The following is a 13,166-nucleotide window of genomic DNA, read 5'->3' on the forward strand; positions in this document are numbered from 1 at the left end:
TAGAGCGGCACGTCATTCCGGAAGCATTGTGGGGAGGAAGTGAGGGCTGCCCACAGGGGAATGATGAGCAAACTAGGATTTTAGGGAGGGGGGGTTGTTGGAAAACCACTGCCAACCCACCCTGCAAATGGCAGCGCAAAAAAAGGTCTTCCTAGCCAGGGTTTTGTATAGTGTTGTTATTTAAGTTCTACCCCACCTTGCTTCCCCCTGCTCAGGTCGCCTCACAATAAAATCTAGATGAACAAAACTTCAGCACAAAAACAAAAAATAAATACAAACAAAAACTCAATGAAACCATGCAGCAGTAAAAGAAATACTTCCATGTATGTGTTAAGCATGTTAACATCTTCCAGTTTTTCAGCATTAACCAAAGGAGTCCTGTTCTTACTCTACAAAGCCCCATTGCTCCCTCCCCACATTGCAAGGAGGTGGTGGGGTAAGAGTGGCTCACGACTCCCAAGTACGGCTGGGATCCTAATTCTGGTCTGGGGGACGATAGCACGTTCCCAGCACTAAAGTAGTTTTGGAGCCTGGTACTGGCGCCCACAGCGCTTCTCTGGAAGAGCCTACCCCTTTTAGGTGCGCTGGTCCGCTCGACACTGTCCCCTCTCTGACGTACAGGGCAACACCTCCCCCAGTACGCCCTTCCCTGTCCTTCCTACAGAGTTTATATCCAGGGATGACCATTGTGAAGTGCAAACAAGCTCTTTCCCCAGTTCCTGGTATAATCTTGACAGGGTTCAGAGGCTTTACCATATAAGGTTAGAACTGTTGTTAATAGCTTAACTAGAGTAACTCCATCTTTACATCAACTTATAACCTTTGCTGAGGCTTGCACTTTAGCTGTCATAGCAGCAAGAGGTGTTCCAAGAAACAAATTGCTCGAGCGAGAACATATAACCAACTGTTGTACTTTGGCCAAACCACAGAATGTTCTATTAGCTTTGTGGTTAGGCATATCTTTCCATTCTTAGTGTCAGGGTGGAAATTCATCCAAGAGAGCCCCAGAGCAGTTCTGATTCTGAGGAGGAACAGCAATCCGTGGGAGAGGAGCTCGCTCGTCTCTCACAACCACAGCGGCTGGCAGAGATTCCTCCTGCCAGCATTCCTGGGAGAGAGAGTGACCCTGGCAGCGAGAGAGCGCTGGAGGAGGGCTTGCTGGACACTCGGCGCAGACGCAGGGAGCAGTGCCAGATGGAGGGCGCCGAGAGGAGGCGCTCCACCCGTTTGGCGCGCAAACAACGGTCGCATCCCAAGGACCCAAGGGAAAGAGGGAGGATCTCTCCCTAGCCCATAAGTTCAGAGTCCTCCCATGGTTCTCCTTCAAATGGGGACCAACTGCCTTACCTGGAGCTTAGGCTACTCTGCTATCTGCCCCAGTGCTGTTCCATGCTTAGTCGCTAGTGATTAGCATCTGAAAGAGTCATAAAGGAATAAAGCCTCGGAAAGAACCCTCGTCGTCTGTGTCCTGAGCTGGCTATTGTAGGGGACTGCAAGAGGCAGCTAGGGCGCTCCTGACAGCTTGGTCCCCGTTCCTCTTTTTTTCTCTCTCTCTCTTTTCCTACTGCCTCTGGAGGCTGCCATGGACCCGGCGGTGCAAGTTCTCGCGCAAGAGAACCAGGTTCTTCGTGATCAAGTGGCTCAACTGACGACTGCCGTACAGAGTCTGCAAGCTGCGGCTCAACCCCCGCCACCCCCGATTCCCCCCCGCTGCAAGTGCCCGGTAGCTCTTGCAGAGAAGTTTTCTGGTGAGAAAGGACTTTTTCAGATTTTCCGGGCCCAATCGGAGCTGTACATGCGCCTTTGACCTGAGGATTTCCTGACAGAACAGGTTCGTGTGGGCTTCATCATTAACCTACTTTCAGGCGTGGCAGCTAGATGGGCTTCGGGACTCCTTCTAGCTTCCTGCTCAGGGACTATTAAGGTTTCATGACAGCGATGGCCAGTTTTTTCGGTGACCCCCTGCACATGCAGACGGCTTCTCGGGAGATTCGCCTCCTCAGGCAAGGCAAGGACTCAGTTTCTAGCTATGCGACGACTTTTCACTTGCTGATGCAGGATTTACAGTGGAATGATGCCGCGCTGGTGGCTCAGTTTTTGGACGGTTTGAACAAAGAGATCTTGGACGAGTTGGCGCGCATGCCTAGCCCACCTACTTTGGAGGACCTCATCCAGACCTGCCTCCAGATAGATAGTCGGCTGGAGGGGCGCTGGCAGACCCGGCGGGACGCTGGGGGACAAGATTTCCCTCCTCCCTTTCCCCACGTTTCCTGCCCCCTCCCCCACCCCCGCCCCTGTGGTGGGGGCGGAGGAGACCCCGATGCAGCTGGGAGGTACCCGAGCCCCACTGTCTCCAGAGGAACTAGAGCGGTGGCGCACCGATGCTTTCGGTGCAGAAAGCTGGGACATTTCGCCAAAACCTGCCACGCCAGACCCGCAGCCCCACTGCCTCCCCCTCCTCTTCTTCCTCCTCCTCCTCCTCCTCGTCCTCAGGCCTGACTAGACTGCCCCCCAAGCCTGCTGGGGGTCTCCAGTGTGGGGGTCGGTTCCCCACCCGGTGGGTGTCTTCCACAACCCCCCCCACCCTCCCATCTGCTATTACATGTTCACCTCTGCTCCTCCCAGTGGGGTGGGGTGGAGGCCCTGGCTTTAGTGGACTCTGGGGCTACGACCAGTTTCATGCATGAAACGTTCGCTCACCTCCACAAGATTCCTACCCTGCCCCTTCCTGCCCCCTTGGCAGTGGAGACCATCGATGGGCGTCCTTTCTCTTCGGGCATGGTGACCCGGATTACAGCTCCGCTCACTCTGCGCGCCCAGTCCCACATTGAGCAGATCCAGTTTCACTTGGCCAAGGTTCCCCAGTACCCACTCGTGCTGGGTGTTTCCTGGCTCTCTAAGCATGATCCTCAGATTTCTTGGGGGCTTCAGCAGGTGGAGTTCGCGTCTCCCTACTGCCGGGAACATTGCCTCCCGACCGAGGCGCCAGTCCCAGCCCAGGCCTTAACCCTTCCCTCCCCCTCCTCGTCCGCTTCTGGCAGTTCTTCAGCTACCATGATCCTCCCAAAGAAGTATGCGGCTTTTCGGGATGTTTTCGACAAGAAGGAGGCCGACCAGCTCCCCCCACACCGCCCTTTCGACTGTGCCACTAACCTCATTCCTGGGGTGACCATCCCCGCCAGCTGGCTGTATTCGATGTCGGAGGCGGAACTTCAAGCTCTGCAGGAGTTTTTGGACACAAACCTCAGCCGCGGCTTCATTCGCCCCTCCTCCTCCGCCGCCTGCGCCCCTATCATGTTCGTGCGCAAACAATCGGGAGAACTCCGCCCGGTGCACAACTTCAGAGCGTTTTTTTCGGTCTCGATCCCCAACAAGTACCCCCTCCCCCTCATACCGGAGATGCTGGAGCACCTGGGGCAAGCCAGGATTTTCACAAAGTTGGACCTGCGTGGCGCCTACAACCTGATTCGCATCCAGGAGGGGGATGAGTGGAAGACCTGTTAGGGCACCCGGTACAGAGCGTATGAATACCTAGTGATGCCGTTTGGGCTCACCTGCACCCCCTCCCCACGTTTTCGCGTTTTATGAATGCCATCTTCCGGGACTATTTGGACACTTTCCTCATTGTGTATCTCGATGATTTACTTATATTTTCTGAGGACCCCCACACCCATCAGCACCATGTCCCCGCCGTCCTCCAGCGCCTCCGCGAGCACCAGCTTTATGCCAAGCTGGAGAAATGTGCGTTTGACCTAACCTCTTTGGACTATCTCGGCTACATTATCTCAGCCGACAGTATCAGGATGGATCCTGCAAAGGTCCAGGCTGTCCTCTCCTGGCAGGCTCCATCCACCAAGACGGACTTCCAACGTTTTCTGGGGTTTGCTGATTTCTACAGAAAGTTCCTGCCCAGCTTTGCTCGGCTGACATCTCCTCTCACGGACCTCCTTAAGGGCAGGAAATCTCCTTTTCATTGGACGGCATCTGCCCAGCAGGCTTTCGAGGAACTTAAGAAGCTTTTTAGCTCTGAGCCGATCCTGGTGCATCCTGACCCGAGGAAGCCTTTTGTAGTGCAAACTGATGCCTCTGACTTTGTGGTGGGGGCGGTGCCTTTTCAGCCAGATTGGGCGGGCGGCGGGTTGCAACCCTGCGCCTACCACTCCAGGAAGCTGAACATGTCTGAGAGGAATTATACCATCTGGGAGAAGGAACTGTTGGCCATCAAGTCCTCTTTGGAGACCTGGTGTCATCTTCTGGAGGGGGCACAGCACCCAGTCGAAGTTAGGACCAACCATCACAATCTGGAACATCTTCAGACAGCCCGTGCCTTAAACCAGTGGCAGATTAGGTGGTTGCTTTTTTATCCCCGGTTCCACCGTACGATTTGCCATGTGAAGGCCTCCGACAACCTACAAGCAGATGCTCTTTCTCATAAGCTGGACCTCCAGCCACGGGGTGAGGGAAATCCCCCCCCCTCTGTTTCTTCCCCCCCAGAGCCTGGCGGCAGCTGCGGTGCCTCACTCTTGGGAGGGAACAGGCTCAGGATGCTTTTGTCCGCACAAAAGTGGAGGAATTGGGGCAAGCCTCCGCCCCCCCCTACACCCTTCTCTTTGCGAGGTGGCCTGCTTCACCATTCAGGCTGGGTCTGTGTGCCTTTTAGACATCTCCGCGAGAAGGTCCTCCATCAGTGCCATGACTCCCCCACTGCTGGGTATTTTGGCTCCGCCAAGACCCTGCACGGAGTGACGCGGGATTTTTGGTGGCCTCATGTGTGTCGGGATGACAAGACCTATGTCGCCTCCTGCCCAATTGGCCAGTGGGCGAAGGCCCCCTCCGGCAAGCCCACAGGCTTGCTTCACCCCCTGCCTACCCCCTCAGGACCTTGGAAACTGCTCTCCCTTGACTTCATCACTGACTTGCCTCCCTCACACGGTAAGACCACCATTCTGGTGGTGGTGGATTTGTTTTCTAAGATGGCCCATTTCATCCCCTGCTCTGGGTTGCCCACAGCCAGGGAGACGGCGGAGCTGTTTTTGGCGCATGCTTTCCAGCTCCACGGATGGCCCGAGGGTCTCATTTCGGATAGGGGGGCCCAATTCACTGCCCATTTCTGGAGGGAGCTACTTGGGCTTCTCCATGTGACGCTCCGTCTTTCCTCCGCCCACCATCCCCAGACGGTGTCTCGGGTCAGACCGAGCGCACCAATGCGACTCTGGAGCAATATTTGCGCTGTTATGTCAATTACCAGCAAGATGACTGGTTTTCCTTGCTGCCTCTTGCAGAATTTGCTTATAACAATGCCTGCCATGCTTCCACCCGCCAGACTCCATTTTGGCTACTACCCCAGGGCTTTCCCATCCACCCTAGCTCCCTCTTTGGTGCCGGCAGCCCGTGAGTTTTTAGAGGAGTTGCGAGCGGTACACCACCTCTTACGGGACTCCCTCGAGCAAGCCAAGACAGCCTACAAGGCCTCTGCGGACCGGTGGCGCCAGCCGGGTCCGTCTCTGCAACTGGGGGACTGGGTTTGGTTGTCCATCCAATACCTCCCCACTCACTCGCCTGCGAAGAAGCTTGCGCCTCGCCGCACGGGGCCTTTCCAGATTACGGCCCAGATTAACCCTGTTGCTTTTCGCCTGGCTCTCCCCCCCGCCATGAAGATCCATCCTGTTTTTCATCGGTCCTTGCTGTCCCCCCTGGTTTCTGGCGACCCTCATCGCTCGGCTTGCTCCCCCCCCTGCCGCCAGTGCTGGTGGAGGGGGAGGAGGAGTTTGAGGTCGTGGAGATTCTGGACTCCCGCCTTTCTCATGGCCACCTGCAATATCTGGTGGATTGGAAGGGGTACGGGCCAGATGAGCGATCCTGGGAACCCGTGCTCCGTTGCTGCTGAGGTGCTTCCACCAGCTGTACCCCCACAAACCCGGGGCCCCAGAGGAGGAGCACGAGGGGGAGGCCACATGGGAGCGGGGATGATGTCAGGGCGGACACTGAGTCCATAGAGCCCCAGAGGCGCTCCGCTCGTTTGGTGCGCAAACAATGGTGGCGTCCTGAGGACCCAAGGAAAAGAGGGAGGATCTCTCCTTAGCCCATAAGTTCAGGGTCTTCCCATGGTTCCCCTTCAAACGGGGACGAACTGCCTTACCTGGAGCTTAGGCTACTCTGCTATCTTTCCCCAGTGCAGTTCCTTGCTTAGTCGCTAGTGATTAGCATCTGAAAGAGTCATAAAGGAATAAAGCCTCAGAAAGGATCCTCGTCATCTGTGTCCTGAGTTGGCTATTGGTGGGGACTGCAAGAGGCAGCTAGGGTGCTCCTGACACTTAGAAACAAGTTGTCACCCGTTGTCACATCTGAGCAATGAGAAAGTGTAGGGACTTTCCTGATAGTGATCTAAGAACTTTAGACACTTCTCTCTTAGTAACATATATAACAATGTGAAAGATTATTGACGCATGCGCGCTTTGACTTATGTAACTCCAGCTTGCTATAAAAGACCAGCCAGAGGTTTCCTTGGGGCTGGAGTATATTTTCTTGTACTCAGCCTTGCTGCAGCAATAAAACAGCGTTGGATCCTTACCCGGTGTCTATGGCTTTATTGGACCTGCACTAGACACGACCTACGGGGGCCATTCTGCCCTCTTACCACAATTGGCGAGTTAGCCAGGAGACAGTCTAGTTGTCAGCGTTCAGGTCTCCCAGAGAACAACCACCCAGCTGGCTCTAGGTGAGTTACACCTTGGGGTGTTTTGCATTCTGGGAGGGGCCCGGGCAACCTTCAATAAGGCTGGGTCCTCATAGAAGGGCAAGACCAACAAATAGAGGTAAGTGAATTCACGTCGGACTGTGTTGAAAGGTATACACGTCCAAAGGGAAAATTCGACTAAGGTCGGAATCATGGGTGTGGGGAAGAGTATACCTGCGGGTTCACCATTAGACGTCATGTTAACTTCTGTTGAGATACCGGTAGGAATGTTTAAGAAAAGATTGTGTTTATTGTGCACTGAAAAATGGCCTGTACTGTGACACACTTGGCCAAGATTAGGATCCTTTAACAAAAAGATTTTAAGAGACCTGAGGAATGTGTTGGAAGACAGATTTCCAGGTCAAATGGATTATTGGTACCTATGGAGCCTACCCCCCTTCATGGATCACTGCCTTGTTGTGGCGAAGGAGCTTGTGTAACTCAGTGAAACCATAAGCTATGCCGTGCAGGGCCACCCAAGACCGACAGGTCATGGCAGAGAGTTCTGACAAAATGTGGTCCACTGGAGAAGGAAATGGCAACCCACTCCAGTATTCCTGCCAAGAAAATCCCATGGAACATATCCCAAGGCTAAAAGATATGATGCCGGAAGATGAGCCCTCAGGTCGGAAGGTGTCCAATATACTACTGGGGAAGAGCAGAGGGAATTCCCAAGTAGCGCCAGAAAGAGTGAAGTGGCTGGGCCAAAGCCGAAAGGACACTCAGCTGTGGATGTGTCTGGTGGTGAAAAGAAAGTCCGATGCTGTAAAGAACAATATGGTTTAGGAACCTGGAATGTAAGGTCAGTGAATCAAGGTAAGCTGGAGGTGGTCAAACATGAGATGGCAAGATTGAACATCGACATCTTGGGAATCAGCGAACTAAAATGGACAGGCATGGGCGAATTTAATTCAGGTGACCATCATATCTACTACTGTGGGCAAGAATCCCTTAGAAGAAATGGAGCAGCACTCAGGAAATAAAAGGGCGAGAAAAGCAGTACTGGGGTACAATCTCAAAAACGATAGAATGACCTCAGTACGAATCCAAGGCAAACCATTCAACATCACAGTAATTCAAGTCTATGCCCCAACCCCTGAGGCCGAAGAAGCTGAGGTTGATCGGTTCTATGAAGACTTACAACACCTTCTAGAACTAACACCAAAAAAAAATGTCCTCTTCATCATAGGGGATTGGAATGCTAAAGTAGGAAGTCAAGAAATCACCGGGATAACAGGCAGGCATGGCCTTGGTGTACAAAATGAAGCAGGACAAAGGCTAATAGAGTTTTGCCAAGAGAACACGCTGATCATAGCAAACACGCTTTTCCAACAGCACAAGAGGCGACTCTACACATGGACATCACCAGATGGTCAATATCGAAATCAGATTGATTATGTCCTTTGCAGCCAAAGATGGAGAAGCTCTATACTGTCAGTAAAAACAAGCCCTGGAGCTGACTGTGGCTCAGATCATGAGCTGCTTCTTGCAAAATTTCGGCTTAAATTGAAGAACGTAGGGAAAACCACTAAACCATTGAGGTATGACCTAAATCATATCCCTTCTGAATATACAGTGGAGGTGAGGAATAGATTTACGGGATTAGTCCTGATAGACAGAGTGCCTGAGGAACTATGGACGGAGGTCCGTAACATTGTTCAGGAGGCAGCAACGAAATCCATCCCAAAGAAAAAGAAATGCAAGAAAGCCAAGTGGCTGTCTGAGGAGGCTTTACAAGTAGCTGAGGAAAGAAGGGAAGCGAAAAGCAAGGGAGAAAGGGGAAGATACATCCAACTGAATGCAGAGTTCCAGTGAATAGCAAGGAGAGACAAGAAGGCCTTCTTAAATGAACAATACAAAGAAATGGAGGAAAACAACAGAATGGGAAATACTAGAGATCTCTTCAAGAAAATTGGAGATCTCAAGGGAACGTTTTGTGCAAAGACGGGCATGATAAAGGACAAAGAAGGCAGGGACCTAACAGAAGCAGATGAGATTAAGAAGAGGTGGAAAGAATACACAGAAGAACTATCCAGGAAAGATCTTTATTTCCCTGATAGCCATGATAGTGCGGTCACTGAACTTGAGCCAGACATCCTCGAGAGTGAAGTCAAGTGGGCCTTAGGAAGCATTACTAACAACAAAGCTAGCGGAGATGACAGTATTCCAGCTGAGCTATTTAAGACCCTAAAAGATGATGCTGTTAAAGTGCTGCACTCAATATGCCAACAAATTTGGAACGCTCAACAGTGGCCACAAGACTGGAAAAGGTCAGTTTACATTCCAATTCCAAAGAAGGGCAATGCCAAAGAGTGTTCAAGCTACCGTACAATTGTGCTCATTTCACATGCCAGCAAGGTTATGCTCAAAATCCTACAAGCTAGGCTTCAGCAGTATGCGAACCGAGAACTGCTGGAAGTACAAGCTGGGTTTAGAAGAGGCAGAGGAACTAGAGATCAAATCGCCAACTTTTGCTGGATCATGGAGAAAGCAAGAGAATTCCAGAAAAGCGTCTATTTCTGCTTCATTGACTATGCTAAAGCCTTTGATTGTGTGGATCACAACAAACTCTGGCAAATTCTGAAAGAGATGGGAGTACCAGACCACCTTCCCTGTCTCCTGAGAAACCTGTACGAGGGTCAAGAAGCAACAGTAAGAAGCGGACATGGAACAACCGATTGGTTCAAAATTGGGAAAGGAGTACGACAAGGCTGCATATTGTCGCCCTGCTTATTTAACTTATATGCAGAGTATATCATGAGAAACGCCGGGCTGGATGAATCACAGGTCGGAATTAAGATTGCTGGGAGAATTATCAACAACCTCAGATATGCAGACGATACCACCCTAATGGCAGAAAGCGAAGAGGATCTAAACAGCCTCTTGTGGAGGGTGAAAGAGGAGAGTGCAAAAGCTGGTTTGAAACTCAACATTTAAAAAAACGAAGATTATGGCATCTGGCCCCATCACTTCCTGGCATATGGAAGGGGAAGAAATGGAAGCAGTGACAGATTTTATTTTCTTGGGCTCCAAGATCACCGCAGACGGTGACTGTAGCCATGAAATTAAAAGACGCTTGCTCCTTGGGAGGAAAGCTATGGCAAACCTAGACAGCATAGTGAGAAGCAGAGACATCACCTTGCCGACAAAGGTCCATATAATCAAAGCTATGGTTTTCCCAGTAGCAACGTATGGCTGTGAGAGCTGGACTGTAAGGAAGGCCGAGTGCTGAAGAAGTGATGCTTTCGAATTGTGGTGCTGGAGAAGACTCTTACGAGTCCCCTGGAGCCCAGGCTTAAACCAGACTAGAACACACTCCCTTTAAGCCCAAAGATTTGTTCCTATGGGGGCGGACTATCCCCAAAATTAAAGACGATCCCAAGGCTTTCCTGCAGCAGGTGAAGTCTATCATGGTCACCCATCGGCCCACCATAGACAATTTGACACAATTAATGCAGGTCCTCCTTACCCCCACTCAGTTTGCCGAATTTAAGCGAAAGATGACTGAGTCACTAACCATCCGCCCTTTGGGTGGCCAGGGTGCTCCCGTCATTGCCGCCTACCCTGACACATTGCCACCCCTGGACTATAATAATCCCACACGTTGTTGTTGTTGTTCAGTCGTTCAGTCGTGTCTGACTCTTCGTGACCCCATGGACCATAGCACACCAGGCCTTCCTGTCCTCCGCTCTCTCCCGGAGTGTGCTCTAGTCCATATTCATTGCATCAGTGATGCTATCTTTTAGCCTTGTGATACGTTCCATGGGGTTTTCTTGGCAAGAATACTGGAGTGGGTTGCCATTTCCTTCTCCAGTGGAACACATTTTGTCAGAACTCTCTGCCATGACCTGTCGGTCTTGGGTGGCCCTGCACGGCATAGCTTATGGCTTCACTGAGTTACGCAAGCCCCTTCGCCACAACAAGGCAGTGATCCATGAAGGGAAATCCCACACATACAACGCTGCTAAATGAATATGCTGCTTGAATCCTAGAGGTCCTCAGACAAATGGGTCAAAGAACCGTCAATTGGACTAAGGTGAAAGGCACGACTCAATTGGCAAATTAATCTCCAGCAGATTTCTTTACACTCCTATCACAGGCTATCCGAATGTTTGGAGGAAGAATTGATGTGGAGAATAGAGATAATAGGGCTTTGATTGTTGGATTGTTTGTAGATCAAGGTGCTTCCAGATGGATTGCTTTATCATCTGCTCCAGAATTTTCCCAGGGATTGATGTCAGACTGACTGGTTTGTAGTTCCCAGGTTCCTCCTTTTTACCCTTTTGGAAGATAGGGACCACATTCACCCTCCTCCAGTCATCCGGCACTTCCCCCGTCCTCCATGATTTCTCAAAGAGAATAGACAGCGGTTCTGAGAGTTCTTCTGCCAGTTCCTTTCTTACTCTAGGGTGCAGTTCATCTGGCCCTGGAGATTTGAACTCATTCAAAGTAATGAGGTGTTCCTTGACCATATGCCTATCGATCTCAAGCTGCAATCCTGCCCCTTCAGCCTGGACTTCGCCTTTGCCAGGGGGGTCATAGACCCTCTTTTGGGAGAAGACTGAGCCAAAGTAGGAATTGAGCACCTCTGCCTTTTCTTTGTCATCTGCTATCATTTTGCCATTCTTATTTAAGGATGAACCACCATTTCTTGTCTCTGTCTTTTACTATGCACGTAGCTGAAGAAAGCCTTGTTGTTGTTTTTAGCCTCCCTCACTAACCTCAGCTCATTCTCAGCTTTAGCCTTCCTGACGCCATCCCTGCAATTCTGTGCTACCTGCCTATACTCTTCCTTTGTTACTTGGCCTTCTTTCCACTTCTTATATGTGTCCTTTTTTGTTTTCAGGTCATCCCTAAGCTTTTTGTGAAGCCACATTGGCTTCTTCTGTTGTCTTCCACCTTTTCTTCTTGTTGGAATTGTTTGTAATTGTGCCTTGAGAATTTCCTTTTTTAAATTCACACTGTATCCCACTTGTTCTCTCCGCTCCACTAGGTTTCTGCAATGCCCACTATAGCCAGGTTTTCCTTTAAAATCAGGCACTCCAACTCCCCCATTTTGGTGTGGAGGCGTCTCGCATTTGCATAAAGACACCTCGACAGGGTGTCCCTCCCCAGAGGCCTCTGGTGTGTGCCTCTTTTGCCATGGGACGTTGGCCCCTTTGATTGGCTATTATGTTCTACCATGTGCTCCCGCCCCATTTCCTCCCCTTCTACATTTGGGCAATCAAAGACATCTTCATCCCTTTGGGATGATTTATAATGTGAACCGGATGCTTCCCAGCTCCTGTCGGCTTCTCCCACGGTTGAGTTTAAAAGCTGCTCTGCCCCCCCTTCTATGTTTAGTGCCAGCAGTCCGGTTCCATTTTGGTTCAAGTGGAGCCCGTCCCTCTTGTACAGGCCCGGCTTGTCCCAAAACGTTCCCCAGTGCCTAACAAGTCGGAACCCCTCCTCCCGGCACCACCGTCTCATCCAGGCATCGAGGTTCCTCGGCTTCGCCCGTCTAGCTGGCCCTGCGTGTGGAACAGGTAGCATTTCCGAGAAAGCCACCTGGGTGGCCCTGGATTTCAGCCTCCTACCTAGCAGCCTAAATTTGGCTTACAGGACCTCACGACTGCATTTCCCCATATCACTGGCACCAACATGGACCTCGACCGCCGACTCCACCCCAGCACTATCCGCTAGGCTATCTAGATGGTGCGTGATATCCGCAACCGTCGCAGCAGGCAGGCCATTCACCATGTGGGCTACATGCCCATCACAGACCCAGCTGTCTGTGTGTCTAATGATCGCATCTCCCACTACCACAAGCCCCCCTGCCTCCGGAGGCACATCCTCGGTGCGAGAGGATGTTTGTTTGTCTTCCGAGGAATGGGTCCCTTCTAAGGGACCATTTCCCTCTTCCTCAGAACGACGCCCTCCTTCCCCGAGACCCGCATTCTCCGTGACAGCAGAGGAGCTGTCGCCTTGGGAGTGGGACACAGCTAATGGGTCCCTGAAGGTCTCATCCACCAACCTCTCTGCCTTTCTTAGCTTCTCCAGGTCAGCAACCTTGGCCTCGCGGGAATGCACTTGTTCCCTGAGAGCCAGGAGGTCCGTACACCGAGCACGCACCCACGACTTCCGTCCAGCAGGCAGGGAGTTGTACATGTGGCACCCAGTGCAATACGCCGGATAGCCCCCACCCCCTGCTGGCTCTCTACCATCATAACTGGTTTTTTATGTGGGTGTGTCTTCCCTGGAAAACTTAGTTGTTTGCTACGAAAAGGTGGGGGAAATTATTTATAGTTATTTATTTACAGTTACTTACTGTGAGTACAGAATAGGGAGGAAGGAGTCGACTGCCCTGGCTTCCTCGCCCTGTTGCTAAACTCTCACAGTTGCTTAACTCGCTTGTTTGTTGACACTTTGTCACTGAGGCTCCTCGCACTTG

This window comes from Heloderma suspectum, chromosome W (genome assembly GCF_057233095.1).
Source record: "Heloderma suspectum isolate Gila_16-S chromosome W, 16-S_ref, whole genome shotgun sequence".
In the NCBI taxonomy this organism is placed as follows: domain Eukaryota; kingdom Metazoa; phylum Chordata; class Lepidosauria; order Squamata; family Helodermatidae; genus Heloderma; species Heloderma suspectum.